This window comes from Ursus arctos, unplaced genomic scaffold (assembly GCF_023065955.2).
Source record: "Ursus arctos isolate Adak ecotype North America unplaced genomic scaffold, UrsArc2.0 scaffold_8, whole genome shotgun sequence".
In the NCBI taxonomy this organism is placed as follows: domain Eukaryota; kingdom Metazoa; phylum Chordata; class Mammalia; order Carnivora; family Ursidae; genus Ursus; species Ursus arctos.
Window position 1 is genome coordinate 78094628 of NW_026623100.1, and position 21884 is coordinate 78116511.

At 53.8% G+C, this 21884-nt stretch overlaps 1 protein-coding gene across 2 annotated transcripts in view; it reads right to left on the bottom strand.

Moving 5' to 3' along the window:
- Positions 1 to 21884, bottom strand: part of HPCAL1 (hippocalcin like 1) — a 114035-nt gene that overhangs the window by 22353 nt on the left and 69798 nt on the right. For both annotated transcript variants that reach the window (XM_026518802.4, XM_044390295.3), the window contains exon 2: positions 4712 to 4797. The gene's annotated coding sequence lies outside the window, so the exon portion shown is untranslated. The remainder of the gene's footprint in view (positions 1 to 4711; positions 4798 to 21884) is intronic.

Sequence of the window (21884 nt, forward strand, 5' to 3'; positions counted from 1 at the left end):
GGAGGACTTCTTAGCCACAGACCCGCACATACAGGCTGACAAGTCCAAGAAGAGTCGAGGGGTCCACAGGACAGAAAACATGAAATCCGGGCTGACCTGGAAACCTGGGCTTTGGGAAGTGAGAAGGATCAGTGCGGGCCAACCTGGAGGGGCCTGCATCACGGAGGGGGAGGGAGGGCCTGCGTGGATGCAGACCTGGGAGGGGGCCCCAGCCCAGGCGCCAACAAGCAGCAAGATCTTGGGGTCACGGCTTGATCATTCATTCATTCATTCATTCGCTGGATGAGGAGGCTCCCTCTGTGTCCAGTCCTTTCGGCTCGGAGCAAGGGCTGACTGGCACTTAAAGCACCCTTCCTTTTATCGCTGCCTTTCACCTCCCCGACACAACGCAGAAACCTTCCCGGGGCGGAAGCTCAGGGGTGCTGAAGGGCAGTGGTCCCCTTGTCTGGGGCTGGCAGTCCTGATTCGGGCCAGGACAACAGTCCTTCCATGGATTCCAGCAGAGGAGAATGCCCAGCCGAGCGGTGCATGCCCACAGTGTGTGTGTGCGTGTGCGTATGCGTGCGTGTGTGCACACGCAGGTGCACACACTGCAGCCTGCCCGCAGTGCTTGCCATGCAGGATCTGCCCGTGGTGGAGGCTTGAAGGAGACGCCCGCAGGAAGCGATATTGCCAAGTCATCCCCAGTCACTATAAAAATAACCCGCAACTTACAACACAGAAGGATTTCCCCTTTCCTAGCGCCCGGCCTCGAACCCGGAGCCGTCTCTACCTTGCAGCCACCTCAGAACGGCCCGCGGACGGCTCTCTGAGGGACCGCCTGGGACCTGCAGACGAGCAGCCCTTCCGCGGCTGCAAGCCCAGCACCGAGAGGAGAGGTTGGCCCGGCGTCAAGCTGTCCTGTCCACTTCTGCAAAACCCCAAATCTCCACGCCCCTGTTCACCTAACATCGTCCAGCAGAACTGCGGCTACACAAATCTCTGTGAGCAACAATTATGACATTTTCGAGGAGGGGGTCGCTACTTAAACGACCGAGGGGCTGCCTTGTAGGGTGTGATCTGGGCTGCGCTGAGATACCGCGTATCACCCATGTTCCTCGTCGGGTTATTGTGGCAGGTGTCCTGCCCGAGTAGGACCTGCTGCCCCTCCCGTCCCACCTGCCTGGCCCATCTATTCCTGTACCTGTGCCTCCCCACACAGGGACCCCAGCCTTCCTGCTGCTCCTTAATGACTCGGGCGTACTTCTGCCACAAGCCCTGTGCGCTGGTCGTTCCTCAGACCCTAGTACGATATCCAAGCCGAAACCCTAACACACATTCTTCATCCTCCTGTCCTACCTCTTTCTTCTCTTTATTTTGTTGAGTTCATTGTCTCTCTCCCCCCAACCAGAATGCAAGGTCCCCGGGGCCAGGCTTTATTCTGGTTTGTTCTCTACTGGAAGGCCAGAGCCTAGACGATTCCTGGCACAGAGTGTGCGATCGATAAGTATCCGTTAAGTAAACGAGCACAGGGTTGCTGGGGGAGGGCTGGAGCCCACGGCCTCAGCACACCGGGAGCAAAGAGAAGGGGGCCTCCCATTTGCCATCACCTGACCTATGTCATCCACAGCTAAGGATGGTGATGTGCCAGAAGTACCAGCTGACTCCCAGAGTTCCTCATCTCTTGGTGGTAGTGGTGGGGGGGGCGGTGAGCAGGCATTTGCCATGGGCACTGGAACCCTGGGCTGCGAAGGGACATTCCTCGACCCCCTTTGGGCCCCTGCACCTGCTCCAGCATCCTGACATCCAGCTACCAGCCTCAGCACGACCTGACCTGGCCAGGAGCCTCCCCCAACCCCAACCCCCACACCTGTGCCAAACTCCGAGCCTCTAGATGGAATGCGTGTACAGTAAACCTCGGTTTTATTGTGCTTTGCTTTCTTGCACCTTGTGGATAATGCATTTTTTCCTAAAGATTCTATTTATTTATTTGTCAGAGAAAGAGAGAGAGAGGGCACAAGCAGGGGGGCAGAGGGAGAGGGAGAAGCAGACCCCTGCAGAGCAGGGAGCCCGACACGGGGCTCAATCCCAGGACCCCGGGATTATGACGTGAGCCGAAGACAGATGCTTAACCGACTGAGCCACCCAGGCGTCCCACAGATAATGCACGTTTCACAAACTGAAGGTTTGTGGCAACCCTGCGTCAGGTAAGTCTATCGGTGGCATTGCCCAAGACCATTTGCTCACTTCGTGTCTCCGTGTCACGTTTTGGTAATTCTTGCACTATTTCAAATGACTTCATTATGATTTTATCTGTTACGGTGATTCTCTGATCCGTGATGATGGCTCGCTAAAAGCTCAGATGACGATTAGCATTTCTTAGCAATGACGTGTTTTTAAATAAAAGTACATACATTTTTTTTTTAGCAATAATGCTATTTCCCACTTAACGGACTTTTATACACACTGGGAAACTCACTTTACTGGGATATTCGCCATATGGCTGTGGTCTGGCACGGAACTCGCAGTGTCTCTGAGGCGTGCCTGTACGCAGACAAGGTCCGGGTAGCACAGAGCCCCAGAGCCCCGTTTCCTCCCGTTTCCCAGCTCCCATAGGGCTGGCGGAAGGAGCTCGAACAAGTGAAAGCCCACCTTCCATGCTCATCTATCCCCTGAGGCACAGGCAACCCCGGCAGCACGTTCGCAAAGGTGAAGAGGACAAATCAGAGAAGGAAGGACATCCAAACAAGAGCTGGGGGTCCCCCCCACCAGAGGGATGCAAGCTGCCTTGGGGGGACAGGCAGCAGGGAGGCGTGCCGTGTTATCTGGGGGCTGCTGGGAGTCTGTTGGTTTAACCCACCTGCTGACCCGCCTGCTGGGGGGACTCATGTGGAAGCAGCAGCTTGGCCTCTGCCCTCCCTGCCTTGCAGCCCCCTCAGGCCTCTCGGACCCCTCAGACCCCCTCAGGGCTCTGGTGCTGGGCACCCAGCAATCTTCAGGTGCTTTATTAAGGTGGAAATGGAGGTGGTAACTCTTCACTAGGTTTTGGGTGCAAATCTTAGCCTCACAGCTGAGCCTTAAAGGTGATTCCTTCTGGGTGGGAAGGTGAGAATTACATGCTTGGAGGGCCTAGAAAAGTCCAGACTTTCTGCAAGGGCTCTGAGGTGGGTTCTCCTGGGCTGGGCCTGGCCCCGCAGGGCCGAGCCCCCAGCGGCCCCTCCCTGATGCAGCCTCGTCCCGCCGGTTGGTGGTTGGCCACAGACCCCCACACCCCTGGCCTCAACTGGAGCTCACAGTACTGGGGTGGGCTGGACAGAGCAGGGCAGGGCCGATGACTAATGACAGTCACTGCAATAATTACCAGAAGCCGGGCAGGAGGAGGAAGGGGAAGAAGGGCTGTAGGGCAGCTGAGGCTTCCCCACACCTCCACTCTTGCAACCACCCCAAAAGGGAGGTGTGACTGACCTTCTTACAATGAGGCGGGGAGGCTGTGAAGTGGGCCCAGTGGGACCCGGAGTGCACGAACCAAGGGCAGAGGCCTTTCTCCCACTCACCACCTGCTTCCTCACTTGGGAACAGAACCGAACCCTGAGCTCAGCAGGGGCGACAGACAGCACAGCAGAGGCGGCGGGTCCTAGGCCCCCCAGGGGGGCTTGTTCAGTGCACAGCCAGCACCTCCTGGTAGGGGAGCCATCTGGTGGCAAGGGAGCCCTACAGAGTGCGTCTAGAGGACAGAGGACAGAGGACAGGCAATGGGCTCAGCCCCGGGGTCAGGAAGGCTTTGAGAGAGGATGACGTCCCTGAGCTCAGCTGTATGGGCTGGACAGGAGTGGGCCAGACTAGGAAAGGGGACGGTGCTCTAAGCAGAGGGACCCGTGAGTAAAGGCCTGGGGGCTGGATGGCACATTCAAACATTACAGGCCCTTTGCTGTCACTAGAGCTGCCCTCGAACCGAAAGTAGGCCGTGGTTTGAGACAGGGCCAGGAGCATGGTGGATTCCAACAGACCAAGGGCTTGTAGGTCATATTAATTACTCTTCTTGACCCCTTGTCTGCGAGGAGAGCTGCTGGGCTCTAGGTTTGGGGGCCAGACCTGGTTAAGGCCTTGCCATGCTGGAGGGCAGGAGGGGCATGGGGTTGTGTGAGTGAGAAAGGGTGGTCAGTCTCTTGGGGAGGCAGGAAGGGCAGCAAAGTGGAGAGGCTGGGAGAAGTCCCGAGAGGCCAGAGAAAATTCTGGGAGGACAGGGGTGGGGCCAGAGAAGGGGATATTTGAACCCAAACTTTCAGAGGCCGCAGCAAGGCCTGGGGTAGAAGGGAGGTGGGGGTGGGGAGGCTCAGCCCTGGGGCCCTGGAAAGGCAGCTCTTTCCCCTCTGTGGGGGTGGGAGGTGGGCAGGGCCTGGGAGATAGAAGCTTTCAAGAATGCTCTAATCCCTAAATCAAAGCACCCCAGGTCAAATGACCTACCAGAAAGACCTGGCCAGCTTCAGGAGAGAACCGGGATGATCACAGGACCTGGGCGGGTTCTTTGCATCCCAGAGTCTCAGTTTCCCGACCACCTCATGCGTGTGCTGGGCAGCCTGTCCCCCGACTCCCGGTCTCCTCCCACTGAGCTGGGTGAAATCCTCACACACCAGCCATAGGCAGACCCCACAGAGGGGCAGAACCCCCACCCCACACCACCCATGGGTCCTCCCCTGCTTCCGGACCCTTCTGGCCTCCCAAAGTGACTTACCCAAGGCCAAGTGGAGAAGGAGACAGTTGGGACCAGAAGCTCTGGGGGCAGGTTCCACGTCCTTGTCTGGGCTGCTAGACCATGCCCTGGGAGAGAGGAACAATAGGTCACTTAGAGTGCATACACCCCCCGCCCAGAGCCCACTGCCTTTCTGATTGCTTCTGTGTGCCTCTCAGGGGGACTACAGCTTTTGCGAGCCCCTCACTGAGTACAGGAACGCCCTGGCTCCTGGGCCCAGCCCAGCCATCGAGGGCAGGGGCCACAAGCCTATGTATGTCCTGCCCTGGGAGGGAAGAAAGCCCGCCGCAGTACTGATGGGAGAGTTCTCCCGGGGGACCCTGGCCTCCCCGTGGTGAGGGCACCAGCTGTCACACGCTGGAGCAAAAGCCAGGCCTGGCCGGTGGCCTACGGCCCCTGCAGTCCGCTCACCCAGGGCTTGGGTGTTGGCAGCATCACCGAGTCACCGTGGCCTGTCCTAACGCTCTGACCCACAGGGTCACTGTAAGGGCCCGGGATCATGTGCCCACGACCTGGCACAGGGCGGGCTCACAGGGGTGCCCCCTGCCCAGCTCCCACCGCTGCATGCAGAAACGGTCAGAAGGCATCACCGACCTCAAGCCAATGGCTCACAGAGTCACATGGTCACTATGAGAAGCCCACATGCCATGGGCATCCTGGGTGCCCCGAACCACTCTCCCACCCCACCTGCAACCATCACACCACCAGCTTCTGGCACATTCCATACACCCTGCCTGCATAGCTAACGGATGGCTGACTTCCTCTTTCACTCCTTTCTGTGAACGGGCTGCGCCCTGTACGTGGCGTGTAATCACAACGTTCTCGTGGTTACCATCCTACGCCGCCGGGTGCCGCGCCGAGAGCTTGCTGTGCGTTTCTGTGCACTACCCAGTTCAATCCTCCCAACAGCTCTGTGAGGTAGGCATCATGATTAACCCCGGTTTCCAGGTGGGGAAACTGAGGCTCAGAGAAACTAACAACTCGCTCAAGGGCACATGTCTTCCAAGTGGCAGAGCCAGAATGGAGGCCAGACCGTCCTGGGTTCTCACAGCTCGGATTACCTGCCTTCCCCTCTGGCTGGCTCCTTCTCAACCCCCAGTCCCCTGTCACGCGTCTCTTCACCTGAGACCCCATTTTTCTTCCTAATCAAAACACATGTCCCAGCTATTTGCCCATAATACGTGGTTATCTCCTGCAACGATCACGGTTTATACGCACTCACGGGAGTGGTCCTGAGGATGGGAGCCAAGGAGCTCATTCACCCCAGAAAATACAGCCCCTGGACAGTGCAGGTGCCGGCAGGGCTCCCCTCGCGCCTTTGCTCCCACAAAAGGAGGGGCTGCGTCTCCTCCAATTGACTCTGAGCTCCAGGAGGGCGGGGAGGCACTGTCTCTGCTTCTGCGCGGCTGGTACGCAACTGGCACTCGATAAGTAATCCACGTTTGACAAATGAAGGCCCCCAATGGCATCGCAGGGACATTACCGGAAGCAGAGTGCACTTGGCTCAGAGTTAAAATTCTATCCTGTTTCACCAATATGGAACATTAAGCCAATTACGTTATTTAAACTCACTGCTGGGATCTAAGACCTCGAGTAAAAAGCCATACATCTTCCCACCAGGAATTCCCACTGGAAGGTCACTGAGCTTTTAGACAGCACCATACACACATATACACACACATACCCACACACATACCCACACATACACACACACATATATATAGACACACGCATATATGGATATTCAAATATTTTATGTATATATTTTATTGCATTATATGATGTATATATATCTTAAACAGACCTTATTTTTAGAGCAGTTTAATGCTCACAGCAAACTTGAGCCGCCTTCCCCGTGATCAACACGCCCACTACAGACAGTGGCATGTTTATTACAGTTGATGAACCAACATGGACACACAGGACGACCCCAAATCCACCGTTCGCACTAAGGTTCACTCTTGGAGGTGTATCTTCCGTGCGTCTGGACCACTGTGTGATGACGTATATTCACCATGACAGTATCATACAGCGAAGTTTTCCTGCCCTCAAAGTCCTCTGTGCTCTCCTTGTCCCATATCTTTTAAAGGCACTTTCAAGTCCATGATCTTATTAGCTAAGCCATCTTGTGGCTCCATAAGCCCTGCTTTGACCCTCAGGGAAATCAGGCCCAGATAGGGTCAGGGGCCCTCCTCAAGGTCATCTTTGCAAAACCCAATAACAGAGCTAACAGCAGAATGTGCTAGAAGCCTTGTGTCTGGTCATAATTTTATCATCCTACCCTTTTAATGGTCCTGGCAGGGAGAGCCCATTCTAACCCCCAGTTGACAGAGGAGCCAACATACTTGGGGACACTTGCCATGGTCAGACGTGGCCAAGTGGGATGCCAAAAATGCAAATTCCTAAGCCTATGCCTGCTCCTGCCATTAATTACAGGAGCTTCTAGGAGACTGTGGGAATGCGGTGAGCAAGCGCCCCCTTGGGTCAGGGGGGCCCGGAGCCAGAGCAGGTGCTCCCCCAGCCCTCAGCCCTCTCAGCGAGACCCTCCTGCGGGACACAGTCCGCCGCCGCACTGCAGGACTCATGCCGCTGGACCGCACTTGGGTCAAGGTCAGCTGGCTGTCCGCTACAAAAGCCCTACCACTTCCAGCCTCCTGGGGGCGGTCCTCAACAATCAGCGCGCTCAGTGCCCGGCTCAGGGCCCTGAGCGCCAGGTGAGGGCATCTCTAGTCCACACAGACACCTACCACAGCTCCTCCTGTCTCACGGACACACACACCCGCCCTACGGGGAAAGCACTGGGTGGCAGGAGTGCGAGGAGGAGAAGCTCTGTTTCCGGGTGTGTCTCTGCTGCAAGTGGCCCTGTGACTTGGGCACGCCCTGTCATCTCTGCCATTCTGTTTCACCATCTGTGACAAAGCCCGTGGGCTGCATCCCCTCCAAGACTGTTTCGGCTCTGCCATCAGGCTTCCTAGCTGAAGGAGGGCCCATCATTCCAGAGGCCTTGAAGCCTCTGCTCCCCAGCTCCTTGGGAACACTCCATTAACTCAAACTGCAAATTTCCTTCTGGCTCTATCGCTGAGCCACAGGGGCTCCCCGGCCACCAGCTTTCCTGTGACAGATAAAGATTACCGTCATTGCTCAAGACTGAATCAAGTAGCAGAAGTCATTATGCAGAAATAATTATGTTGAGTTATGTCTGGTGGCTCCTGATTTCTGTCTAGCAGTTGTCTTGCAAATGGTCTGCCTCTTCTCCAGAAGAGCTAACTGCAGAGGCCTGGGTGATTCAAACAGACATAAGGGGCGCAATCCCACTGCTCCAAACTCCTGCTGGCGGGGAGAGGGCATCAGCACCCTAGGGTAAGGCTCTCTGTGAGGCTCTTCTGCTGAGCACTCGGGAGAGACGAGACATGGATTACAAAAGCCCTGGAGGGGGCTCACTTACAACTCAGCCACATGCACCCCTGCCCTGGACCCTCCTTCAAAGCTGGCTTTTCACATCAGTTGCTCCATGGGACCCTTCCTGACACCCCAACTTCCCCAGCCCCCTGCTCATGTTAGACATAAGATACCTCCTTCTCTTAGGTTTGGGGTCTCTGGGCAATGACCAGGTCTGACCTGTTTCTTGTACTTCCAGCTCCTAGCACAAAGTGGGGCCTCAGAAGGGCAGGAAGAAGGACAGCAGAGACGGCCGTGTGGCCAGACTGCCTGGGCTCAAGTCCTAGCTCTACTATTGCCTGGCTGCGTGGTCCTGACCCATTGTTTAACTTGTCTCTGCCTCAGTTTCTAGGTATGTAAAATGGAGATGGTAATCGCCCTACCTAGTTCATCAAACTGCTGTAAAAACTAACTGAGCTGATGCACAAAAAGGTGCTTGGCACATAGGAAGAACTCAATAAATGCCAACAACGACTGAAAGAGCAGAAAGAACATGCTTATAAGAACCTAAGTCACTTGAAAGACACAAACTACCAAACCTTACTCAAGAAAAATAGACAATCTGAAATAAAGAAGGAGACAATCTGAAATGCCTATAACAAGGCGACAGATAGAATTAGTAAGCAAAATATTACTCACACGCACAAAAAGCCCAGACCCAGATGGCTTCACTGCTAAATTCTACAAACATCTAAAGAATCAATACCAATTTTCACAAATTCTTCCAAAAAAATAATAGAGGAGGGAACACTTCCCAACTTGTCCTATAAGACCAGTACTACCCTGGTATCAAAACCAGACAGGCTTCACAAGAGATAGACCAGTGTCCCTAATGGACATGGATGCAAAAACAAGCAAGCAAAAAAATCAACAAAATATTAGCATACCAAATCCAGCATCATAAAGAATAGAAAGAATTATACACCATGACCAAGTGGGATTTATCTCAGGAATGCAAGGTTGGTTTACCTTCTGAAAACCCATTCATGTAGTACACCATATCAATAAAAATAAAAAGCAAAAATCACATGCTTATCTCAATTGATACAGAAAAAGTACTTGACAAAATCCAACACTTTCATAACAAAAACATTAAATAATCTAGGACTGGAAGGGAACTTCTTTGACCTGACAAAGAGTATCTGTCAAAAACTCACAGCTAACATCATACTTAATGGTGAAAGACTAGATACTTTCTACCCCAGATCAGGAATGAGACAAGGATGCCTGCTCTCAACACTTCTATTCAACAGTATACTAGAGGTTCTAACCAGGCCAATAAGGCAAGAAAAAGAAGTACAGAATTAGAAAAGAAGTAAAACGATCTCTATTTGCAGATGACATTATCTTATATATATAAAATCCTAAAGATTCCACTAAAAAAAAACCCAAAACCCTAACAGTTCAGCAAGGTTGCTGGATATAAGATCAATATACAAAGGTCAATTGTATTTCTATATATTTGCAATGAAAAATCCAAAAATGAAATCGAGAAAACAATTCCATTAGCAATGGCATCAAAAAGAATAGAATAAGGAATGAATTTAACAAAAGAAGTGCAAAACTTGTACTTTGAAAGCTAGAAAATATTATTGGGAAAAAAAAGAAGATCAAATAATTGGGGGAAATATCCTATGTTCAGGAATCAGAAGACTTAACGTTATTAAGATGGCAAAACTCCCCAAACTCATCTAGATTCAATACATTCCCCTATCAGAATCTCAGCTTACTTCTTTGCAGAAATTGACAAGCTGATTCTAAATTTCACATGGAATTGCAAAGGCCCCAGGATAGCCAGAACAATCCTGAAGAGGGAGAACAACGCAGGACTCACACCTCTCAATTTCAAAACTTAATACAAAGCAATAATAATCAAGACAGTATGGTATTGGCCCAAGGACAGACATATAGATCAATGAAACAGAACCGAGAATCCATAAATAAACCCACATATCTTTGGTCAACTGATTTTGAACAAGTGTGCCAAGACTAGCTGATAGGGAAAGAATATCTTCTTGACAAATGGTGCTGGGACGACTGCATAGCCACGTGCAAAAGAATGACACTGGACCCTCACTTCGCATCATATAGAAAAATGAACTCAAATGGATCAGAGAACTAAATGTAAGAGCTAAAACTATAAAACTCTTAGAAAAAAACATAGGGCTAACTCTTTGTAATCTTGGATTTGGCAAAGGATTCTTAGATATGACACCAAAAGCCCAAGTAATAAGATAAGATAAATAAATTAGAATTCATCAAAATGTAAGACTTGTGCTTCAGAGGACACAGACAAGAAAATGAAAAGACAGCCCATAAAATGGATGAAAATATTTGCAAATCACATAACTGATAAAGGACTTGTATCTAGAATATGTGAAGAACTCTTACAATTCAATAGAAAGACTTATCACCCAACTAAAGTCTGGGCAAAGGATGTGAACAGACATTCCTCTAAGAAGACATACAAAGGCCAATAAAACACAAGGCAAGATGCTCAACATCATTAGTTATTAGACACAAATCAAAAGCACATTGAGATACCACTTCACACCCACTAAGATTTCTAGAATCAAAAAGTCAGATCAATACATGTTGACAAGGATTTGGAAAAATCAGAACCCTCATACATTGCTGTTGGGAATTTAGTGGTGTAGCTGCTTTGGAAAACAGTCTGGCAGTTCCTCAAATGATTAAACATACAGTTACCATGTAACCCAGAAACTCAGCTCCTGGGTATTTATCCAGAGATATGAAAACACACGGCCATACAAAGACTCATGCGCAATGTTCACAGCAGCATTGTCCATAATCACCAAAAGGTGGAAACAAACCAAATGTCCATCAACAGATGAATGAGAACAAAATGTGGTATATTCATAAGGTGGAATATTATTCAGCCATAAAAAGAAATGAAGTATTGACACATTACAACATAGAGGAACCTTGAAAACATTACACTGAGTGAAGAAACCAGACACAGAAGGATGACAGAATAAGGAGGCTATAGAGACAGTAAGAAGATTCATGGTTTTTTAGGGCTGGGGGATGGGGAGATAGAAGGTGACAGCTAAAGGGTATGGGGTTTCCTTCCAGGGTGATGGAAATATCCTAAAATTGACTGTAGGGATGGGTGACGTATGTGTAAATGTACTAAAACCCGCTACATTGTGCACTTTATTTTATTTCACTTATTTATTTTAAAGATTTTATTTATCTGTGCATTGCGTACTTTAAATGGGTGAATTATATGGCATGTGAGTTACGTCTCAACAAAGCTGTTGAGAAAAAAGGGGGCTCTAAGTCAAGGTCTTTGGACAGAAGGGCAAAGAGCAGGCTCACAGGAGCAGGGAGGCAAACTCAGGGCTTCCCAGTGCTGGCGCTCGAGTTCCCGGCACCCTCGCTTCCCACCAGAGCCTGGCGGCCTCATCTGGGCACGTGGCCCCTAGCAACGTGCTGAGCCACAGAGCTGCCTCAGAGACCCCCCCCCCCCGACACAGTATTCACTCCACACGCATGCTGCGTGCGTGCCCAACATGTGTGCTAGGTGCAGGGACAACGGCCCCACTTCTGAGGGGCCCACGGCCAGCGGGGTACACTCAGGTATGTGCCAGATGTCCGGGGTGGGCCCACAGCCACAAGCGCACGGGATCTCTCCGCAGTCAAGGATGTGATCCAATCCACCGCGGGGAGTGGGGGGCATCCCTCAGGACACACGCTCAGGGAGGGACGTGCCACGAACACTCAGCTCAGCTCCTAAAATGGCCCAGGCAGCCCCCCACCCACCCCGGGGCACTGTGGGTGCCACCTAAGGATTACAGTGCTGGGGGCCTTTCTGGGCGCAGTTCCTGGACCCAGGCACGGAGGGACTCAGTGCCCACTGTCCTTGCGCGCCAGTCCTGAGGAAAACAGCTAGAAAAGCGTCTTCCTTCCGTGCCCGATGCCTCCTCACACCCAGACAGACTTCCCGCCCCGCCTGGGATCTGCGGAAAACCGCATGGCCTCTCCTGCTGGCTCCCACCAGGGGCAGATATGTGCTCAAGAGCTGACAAATTATTTTAATATATCCTGAAATCTAACTTAATTAGAGAGCAAAGTCCCCGAGGGAGGAAAATAGAGTGGGGTCTGAGTCCAGGTGGATGGGTTTTGGATCATGACTATGTCTGGGGTGACTGCAGTTTCAGGCATGACTAATTCTGCCACGGTCCCCAGGTATGAGGGCAGATGCTCCCAGGATATTTCCACGCTGACGTTTCGTCCAACAGCCACTTGAGAGAGGCATTTTCCTCCACGGCTCAGTTCAAGCACCGAGGCGGGCGTGGGCCCTACAGAGCTGAGACCACCCAGGCCGCCAGTCTCACAGAGGGGAGCAGGACTGGAAAGGACCCACTGTGGGACAATTAAGGAAACCCTGAGCCTGGCACAGCCATGCGTGTGGCCCAGAACCAGCCCCCTGGTCACCTGGGCCACCGCGTGGTGGCTGACGGCATCCCCGACTTCCAGCTCGTGCGCCCACTGTGCAGTGGCAGCCCCCATGGCCATTGCCATCACCAGGGGTTTGCGATCTTGTCACAAAACCAAAGGAGCCTATTTCCGACCGCTCTGGAAACCCGTTTAGTGCATTTCCCGAAGATGAGCACACCCCCCTCCCATACACTAGGACCTCAACTTCTCGCTCTATTCCCAACAGTAAGACTGGCACGTGTCGGTCAAGAGACATGATTTGTAATGGTTCCCGCTGGAAGTCCCCAAGTCTGTCTGCAACAGACCGGGTTAATGAACTACGGTGTGTTCACACGGCGAAGACCACACGCCGTCGGAATCAACCTCGTTACACAACACGGAGGCATCTCCGACTGGAGGACCGAGGGAAGCGGCCGGACCCGAAATACTGCATGCTGTAGGATTCCATTTACAGCAAGAATAAAAGCAGGCAAAATGAACACATGTGATGGAAATCCAGGCGGGCGACGCTTGGCGGGGTGATGATTAGAAAGAATCTGACGGCGCTTCTGGGTGCTGGTTACACAGCTGGCTCCTCTTGTGAAAACATGCAAACTTCAGTGAAAAGCCGAGCAAAGGGAATGAAGCACCCACCCCTGCGTCCATCCCCGGCCCACCCCAGCAGGCCGGTGGCTTCCCAGCGCTCCCCAGCCTGGCTGAGGCCGCAGCCCAGGATGTCTTCGGGTCACTTGTGAAATGGGGGGAAGAGCGCAGGCCCGTTCGGCCCTGACCTCCCCCAGGCTGGCTAACCTCTCCGCACCCCATCTTCCTCACCTGAGCATGGCTGGCACATCTGTCCGGGGCGGCTCCCAGGGATGTGAATTTTCGTAAGTAAGGACCGCGTGACCTGCGCCCAGCCTGCCGTCGCCGCAATGCCAGCCATCCGCTTCCTAGGCTGAGATTAAGGGGAGCTCCTCTGTGCCAGGCCTGGGGATTCCTGAGTACTGTCAAGCACCCTGCCTTCAAAGGGCTGACTTTGCCATAACAAGATGCAAATGGGGGGAGGGCAGGAAAAATGGGTGAAAGGGGTCAAAAGGCAAATAATAATAATAACACACACAGATTGCACTCGAATACACGTAAGTACTGCTACGATTGTCATGGGTGGGGAGAAGGGAAATCTCTCAGACTACCACCTCGGATTGCAAGGAAAGCATCTCCCCTCTTTACAATAAATAATAATTTATGGCCCTGGTCGGCGAAGCAACAAGGAGCATCTCAGAACCAGGCCCCAGAGGCCAGGGGTTGTGTGTGATCATTTGCAAAGACAGAGATTCTCAGAGATCTGGAAGGAAAAGGAGGACCGGCAAAGTGAAGGGCTGGGGTAGCCCTCGGGGCGCTCCTGCTAGTGCGAACTCCCAGGGTCACATTTCCAACCTAGGGGAGTTCAGCAGCCAGACACGCTCTTCTCAGAGCCTCTGCCTTCCTTTCCCCCCACCAATGAGGGGTCTTTCTCCAGTCTGTCCAGAGCAACAGGGGAACCCGGTCATACGCCCCCCATCTCCCTCCCTCAGGTCAGCACCCAGACCTTTAGTGATGTTCTAAGACTTCCCCTCCCCCACTCCCCTGCACCAGCCCCACCAGCACAACAGAGAAAGGACCCAGGGAGATGTACTGGATGATTGTTCCGGCATTTGAACTGTGTGTCCCCCGCCCCCCAGCATCCATTCCCTCTTATAGCAATAATCCTCTGTGCCTCTTAAGGGTCCACACTGCCCAGGCATTCCCAACTCACTGGACCCGAAGGGGGCTGCCTCACTTTCCCACCACAGAGGGGGCTCTCTCCCATTACGTTCCATCCGGACAACAGGAATGACTGGAGCTCCTGCCCCATCAGCCACAGCGGGTGGCCTTCCAGACAGCACACGGGGGCTCGGAGAACAGGGGGAGCACGGCGGTGGAGGTCCCTGAGCTTGGCAGCGTCCCCACCCAGTCCACGCTGGACTCCTCAGTGCTGGGAAATATTAGGTTCCCTCGTTTGCTTTAACCCACTTTGAGACCGTTTTTTTTTCCCATCCCTTTCAACACAGTCCAAACTGACGAAAGATGCCTTATATTCTTCGGAAGGTGAACTCGACAGCATCTCATCTTCCTCCAGAGTTCCCGGTTCTGCTGAAGGACCTTTAGGTGTTGAAACGGCCTCATCTTCCTGCTCTCATTTACACACGGTAGTCCCAAAAACGTCTTCCAAGGAAAATTAGTTTGGGGTGTTGCGCCTCACAGAATGTAGAAGGTAAGAGGTGCTCCAGGGTCACGTAAATGCGCAAATTACCTCCTGCCACAAAGTTATATTGGTTTCTTTACTGCAGGACTTCTCAGACCCTTTAACGTATGACCAGTTTGTTTGTTTTTAAAGATTTTATTTATTTATCTGTCAGAGAGAGAGAGAGCACAGCAGGGGGAGCAGCAGGCAGAGGGAGAAGCAGGCTCCCTGCTCAGCAAGGAGCCCCATGCAGGACTCGATTCCAGGATCCTGGGATCGCGACCCGAGCTGAAGGCAGACACTTAACAGACTGAGCCACCCAGGCGTCCCTGACCGGTTTATTTAACTTCAATCTTTGTGACTAAGATTTATGTGCTCAGTCCTTAAGGGGGTGTCATGGCATGCCTGACTCCCCGTGTGTCTGCCTGTGGAAATCTTATTTTCATGGAGAAACTACGGGATAAGACAACATGAAATACATTTCAGAAAATGGATCCAGCTGCAATTCCATATTTTTTTTATTCTAAAATGCTTTGCCTTTAGGGGTCTTTTGATTTTCCCACCTGAGCCTTTTGGTTAAAAAAAAAAAAAAAAAAGATTTTTTTTTTTTTTACATTTTATGTTAAGCACAAGTGTTGCAGAAGAATTCTGAAAACCAGAGAGCACTACTAAAATACCAGGCACAGGGATGCTAAGAGCCCCTGCAATGAGGAGTAGCAAGCAAGTGAGGTCTCTTCACCAGCTGCATTTTCTTGAGACATAAAATTCAACTTTGTTCACTCTCGACTCTCCAGGAAAGAAAATAAAATGGCTCAATGCCCGTTAACAGAATTCTTGGAACCTCCTGAGTCCCGGCCGCTGCCGCCCCCACCCCCATGGCTCCCCGATGCCACTGATCCCCCGACCAGAGGCCACAGAAACGCCGCTCTGGTGGTCTTCTCAGGCGGTGTCTGAGGCACTTCCTGTTCCGGTCAGAGGAAGGAAAAGCCAGCCTTTACCAGCATCACAACAATGAGGCAGCCACAGGGGGAACACGAGTGGGGCCCCGGGAGGTGGAGAGCAAGAAACCCAAAGCTGATCTATCTGGGGGCACGTTCTGCCCACAGACATGCTCGCTGTCTGCTGTCTATCAGCTGGAGAACAAGCCTCGCATGTCTGAAGGCCTGGGCTGCAGGGACCCTCCCTCCATCCTGCAGGGCCACCTCGTGTGCCCTGTACAGGGACCTCCTTCCGTGGTTTCACGGGGGAGGGAAAAGGTTCAGCTTCAGAGAATAACAAAGAGAAAGGAGAGAAGCCACGCATGGGGTCCGGCACCTTTGTTCTGCAGCTGAGCAAGGAGGGTCTCGGCCAAGAGCACAGGGTTAGGCACCAGCCGGCCAGACTCCGGGGCGGGGCGGGGGGGGACACAGGCACTTGGGTTTGCTGGGCAGATGCAGATTCCAGGGGGTTGGGCTGGGCCACGGGTCTCTCTCCCTTAAATGTCCTGAGAGTTGTGTTAATAACGATGTCGGAGGAGAGAGAGAAGAGGTTTGGGACAAGTGGTCAAGACGGCCCTTCTCTGTGAAAGCCCATGGCACAGGAGAGCTCAGGAATTCCACATCGGGCCAACGGCAGCCCCGGGTCCACACGCATGACCCCAGCCAGCCTCCGGGACAGCCCGGGGCGGGCACAGCAATCCGTCCGACCCCACTTCACGCACGAGGACCCCGAGGCCCACGCAAGGTCAGGGTCTTGCCTGGAGCCACAGAGCCAGGAGGAGGAGGGGAGCGTGGGCTCCTGACTCCAACTCAGGGAACTGGGCCGAGGCACTGGCTCACCCAGAGGGGGCTACTTGGTGTTGGAGCAATGTTGCCCACTCAAGGTGGCTTCTCCTTCCAGGGAGGCGTCTGGTCCCAGACTTGAGGGGGGAGGCACCTCTAGCCAGTCCACCGGCCGTCTGCCAGGCATTCCTCCATCCACTCAGCCAGCGGCCCGCGGGCCGGCAGCCACCCAGGTGCACAGAGCTCACAGCCCCTGGGCGAGCCTCATGCCACATGCGGCAAGTGCGGTGGGGTTGGGAAGAGGGCGGTGTCATTCTACGCAGGATCCAAGGAAGGTGTCACCAGGTGACAGGGGCCCAAGCCCTGCAGCATGGGTACACCCAGGCTCTCTGCTCTCCAAATGCGGGCCCAGATGAGGAGAGGGGGCGGGAGGGGCACCTTTACTGTGCCTGCCATCCCAAAGTCCCCTCCTCTCAGTGGCCGCAGCCAGGTGGCAGAGGACAGGAAATCTAGTCCCTGACAGGCTGTCCCTGGACCCGCCTGGGTGCCTCTGGGATAGCAGGTACTCAGAGCACCGGGAGCGCTGGGGCGGAAGGGTACCACGCACCCCTTGCCGTGCACGTGGCCCAAAGCACATCAGATTTGGACTCTGATGTACTGCCATGTGGCCCTGGGCAAGTCACCCCACCTTCTGGGGCTGCTTCCTGCTCTCGAGCGCCTGGATGTAGCTTCGAGGACCATGGGGAGCAATGAATCACACGGACGCTCTTCCAGCCCCGACGCCTAACCCTGCAGTCTAAACAGAGCCTTTAAAACTCTACCTCAGGACCTCTGGGCACAGCCACACCTCGTCCCACTCTTGGGGTCACTCCCAACTACAGATGGGGACACCAAGGCTCAGAAACAGGAAGCCCCTTTCTCAAGGCCACACAGCCTGGCCGTTCTGTGCGCCCTGAGACTAGCTGGCCTGCGGGTCATGCTTCTCCCATCAGCCCCAGGGACGCCAGAGACCCAACCCTGCCCTCAAGGATCCACAAAGGTGCAAGGGAAGCAGCACCGCGAAGTATCTAAGTGTAATTAAGCAATGAAAGCAGAAGGCAGGGCTAAGGGGAGGCCTGAGGTGGGGTCTGTGCAGGGGCGAGAAGGGTGGGTGGACAGAGGGGCTCCGGACCAGGCTGCCCACAAAGCGGTCCCCTCAGTCCAGGCTCCAGGTGCCAGTCTCTCGCCCCCACTGAAGCCCCTGGTGGTCCCATGCCCCCCAACCTCTGTGGTTTAGCACTGGAGGCCCCGGTCCCACCAAATGTGGCAGGTTAAAGATGCCAACAATTCTGAGACTCCCTCCCCACGAAGCCCCCCCTGCTCCCCACCGTTTCCAGGGCCCTGAGGGTCTGTGAGGCCTGCCTGTTACCCATCTGCTGGGGATCCCGACCCCTCTGGACAGAAGGCTCAGAGGGCAGAGTCAGGCTCCCACGTCTCCCAGAAATCCCCCTGCATGGCTCCTGGGGCGTGGGGGGCTCTTGATCAACGTTTAACGAATGAATCAGGGAGCTGGTGGCTCAAAGAAGAGATGTGAGGTGGGGCTACAGAGGAACGACAGAGCTGGATCACGGAGGGCTTGCGACACTGGGCTTCACGTCACTTTTGCCAACAGGGTGCCATGGTGGGCTCTTGGGCCTGGGCTTGGAGGAAGATCGGCTTGGTGGGCTGGACAGGAAGGACGGCAGCGTGAAGGCTGGTGTCAGGGGCTGTGGGGGTGAGCAACCCGGGCACTGGCATTTGTGCAAATGGGACATTTTCAAGGGCGACTGTGACCCCACACGGCTTGGCTCTAAAGCTCCCGGGCCAGCTAGTACTCGGGGGCCACGCTTCCTGAAGCAGGTGACCCGTGCAGAAAGCACAATTTCCCACAGACGGACGGAGAAGTGCCCAGAGCGAGGCAGATCTGGCTCCCCTGAAATGCAGCCTGCGACCAAGAGCCAGGAAACAGGCGCCCAGGGCCATGGGGATTAAGGCCAGCTTTCCTGCTAAAGCCATTTACTCGGTAGCCGGCAGAGCACGCTGAGCTCGGCCGCCGTATCTGTGATGAAGGAATAAGTCATCTGAAAACACAGATAAATTATTCATTTTCCACGAATGAGCAGCCCCTCGGTTCTTGCAACAGCCACCGCACCACAAACACCCCAAAGGCTCAGCGAATCCTATTAGTGACACCGGATTCCGCCATCACCCCATGTAGACAGCTCTCACCCGAGACCTGCCCACACGGCTTTCCATTCTGCAGCCACGAGTGACATCAGCCCAGCATCAAATGGAAAATCACAGCCCAGCCTGGCCTGGTCTGGGAGACGCGGGGCTCCTGTGCAGAGCACGTCTGCACTGAATGACTGGCCTTTTACCCACAGCCTCCCGACCCTGACCGCTCCCCCCGAGGGGCCGAGTCACCGTCCAGGCCAGGGACACAAGCCTGGAGTTGGCCTGCTGGCTAGCATGCGGATTTCTGGGCCCAGAGGACACCTCCAGGGTTCAGCCCAGGTGGGACACTGCATTTCCCAGCTGGGGCCACAGGAGGAATCTCCTGGATCAATCACAGCACAGCCAGCCTCGCACCGCTGGGCCGCGCTGGGTCAGGTTCTCGCCTCTGGGGCCCCAGGTGCCCTGATGGGTTTTGGGCGGTGGCAAGAAAGAACATTTGCAAAGAACTTTCACGCACTGGCGCTCAGCTGAGGCCACTCACAGCTGGGTCTTTGCATAGCCCCAGGCCTCCAATTTTGTATCTTTGATTCCCGTCTGTTCAGCTCGGGTCACAGTTGGGAAGGAGAGCTCGTGAGGTTTCTCTGAGTGCCAAGCTCTGGCTCACCAAGGAGCCATGTGCTCGTCTAGAACACCCTGAGTGCCCAGAGAACCCCCTCCATCGGACCCAAACTCGAGATGGTTGCTCAATTTCCCAGCACTGCGCTCTGCTGGGATTTACTGACCTGCATCTGAAACCCACAAGCAAAGGCACAGTAGAAGGTCTGAGGTCTTACCCCGGGGCCCAGCACACCGCCTGGCCCAGAGCCACAGGGTCAGCGTGGGGAGTGAAAACTAACCTCTTTCTCTTTTGCAGAAGTTAGCTGTCCCATGTGATGTGAGCAGACGGGCTTCGTCCCTCTGTCCCTGCCCCTCCATGACAGGTCCGCGCAAGAACAGCCCTTGCTGTGAGGGGTTTCCAGCCCCACCCCCAGCTCTGATTGAAGAAATGCCCTTCCAGCCTGGGGCCCCCACCTCTACGCTGCCCCCCAAGGGTGGAGATCAGCAGTTGCTCGGCTGTCTGTGTATGAAAGGGAAATTGGTTTTTAAGAGTGTGGACAAGTAACAGGAAGCTGATTCTGGCCAGAAAGCAAGCTTGCCCATCCACAACGACCTGCAAAAGGGAGTGCGTGTATATGTGTGTGCGAACACATGCACACACATACCCACACCCACAACTAAATGGTTCCCCACTGTGGGCAATTTTGCCCCCTGGGGCATTTGGAAGTGTCTGCAGACATTTTTGGTAATAACAACTGGGCCGTGGGGGTCACCTCCTGGCACTTACTGGGCAGAGGCCAAGGATGCCCTTGAACCTCCCCCAGTGCCCAGGAGCCCTCCCCCACCCCAACAAAGACTGATGCAGCCAGAGCCTCAGCGGTGCAGAGGGCGAGAGCGCCTGACGCGGGTACCTTTCCCGGTGTTTTTGCCCCTCAGCTGGGGACAGAATCTTGCCCTGACGGAAGCACGCCCCTCCTTCCCAAATAAGGGACCAACAGCCCTGCAGGGTGCAGAGCCACCCCACACGCCCACTGCTTGAGAAAGTCTTGTACAAGCAAGCCCACACTCCCCACACTTCTCTTCAACAGGGAGGGGCTCTAGGAAGCCGAGTTTCGATGGTTGAGGACTCATGTCAATCGTGGAGGGGCCTGCTGTGTGGCCGGGTGGGAACAGGAAGATATGCAGCCTTTGCGGCTGGTTTGTGGAGACCACACTCGGCGGCGACAGCAGGCACACGCACTCACACTCCTCCCACGCGGGCCAGGTATGCTGCCCGGCGTCTCTGCACTAGCTGACGTGTGCTAGGAAGCCAGCCCTTAGTGCGGGACTTGGCCGGTGGCCATTTCCTTCTGAGCCCTATTTTTTTTTTAAAGATTTTATTTATTTGAGAGACAGAGAGAGAGAAAGAAAGAGCGAGCAAGAGTGGGGAGGGGTAGAGGGAGGGGGAGAAGCAGACTTCCCACTGAGCAGGGAGCCTGACTTGGGGCTCGATCCCAGTACCCTGGGATCATGACCTGAGCTGAAGGCAGATGCTTAACTGACTGCACCACCCAGGTGCCCCCCCCTCCTTTTTTTTAAAGATCACACAAGATGGGGTCTTTTCTGCAGGCCAAAGTCTCAAACGTTCCATCAGAGCTCTACGGACATTAGGTTTTGGTGGCCCGGAACCTGGGCAGGAAGTTTATACAAAAAGTGTCAGCCCCCATCCCAGTTCTTCAGGGGAGCGGGAAGTTGACAAACACGGTTCCTTACGTAGAGGCCAGGCTCGAGTGATGGAAGGTAGAAGGGCCCACGGTGGCGACCACCTGGCTGAATACAGACAGGCCCATTGGGTGACCCACCTCAAAATATCCACAGGCCCTGGGGCGCCTGGGTGGCTCAGTCGGTTGAGCATCAGATTCCTGATTTTAGCTCAGGTCATGATCTTAGGGCTGTGAGATCAAGCCTTGCATCAGGCTCTGCACTGGGCATGGGGTCTGCTTAAGATTCTCTCTCCGATATTTGCAAATGTCACTACAGATAAAAGACTGGTATCCAAGATCTACAAAGAACTTCTCAAACTCAATACACAACAAACAAATCAAAAAATGGGCAGACGATATGAACAGACACTTTTCCAATGAAGACATACAAATGGCTAACAGACACATGAAAGAGTGTTCAAAATCATTAGCCATCAGGGAAGTTCAAATCAAAACCACACTAAGATACCACCTTACGCCAGTTAGAATGGCAAAAATTGACAAGGCAAGAAACAACAAATGCTGGAGAGGATGTGGAGAAAGGGGATCCCTCCTACATTGTTGGTGGGAATGCAAGTTGGTACAGCCGCTCTGGAAAACAGTGTGGAGGTCCCTTAAAAAGTTAAAAATTGAGCTACCCTATGACCCAGCCATTGCACTACTGGGTATTTACCCCAAAGATACAGACGTAGTGAAGAGAAGGGCCATATGCACCCCAA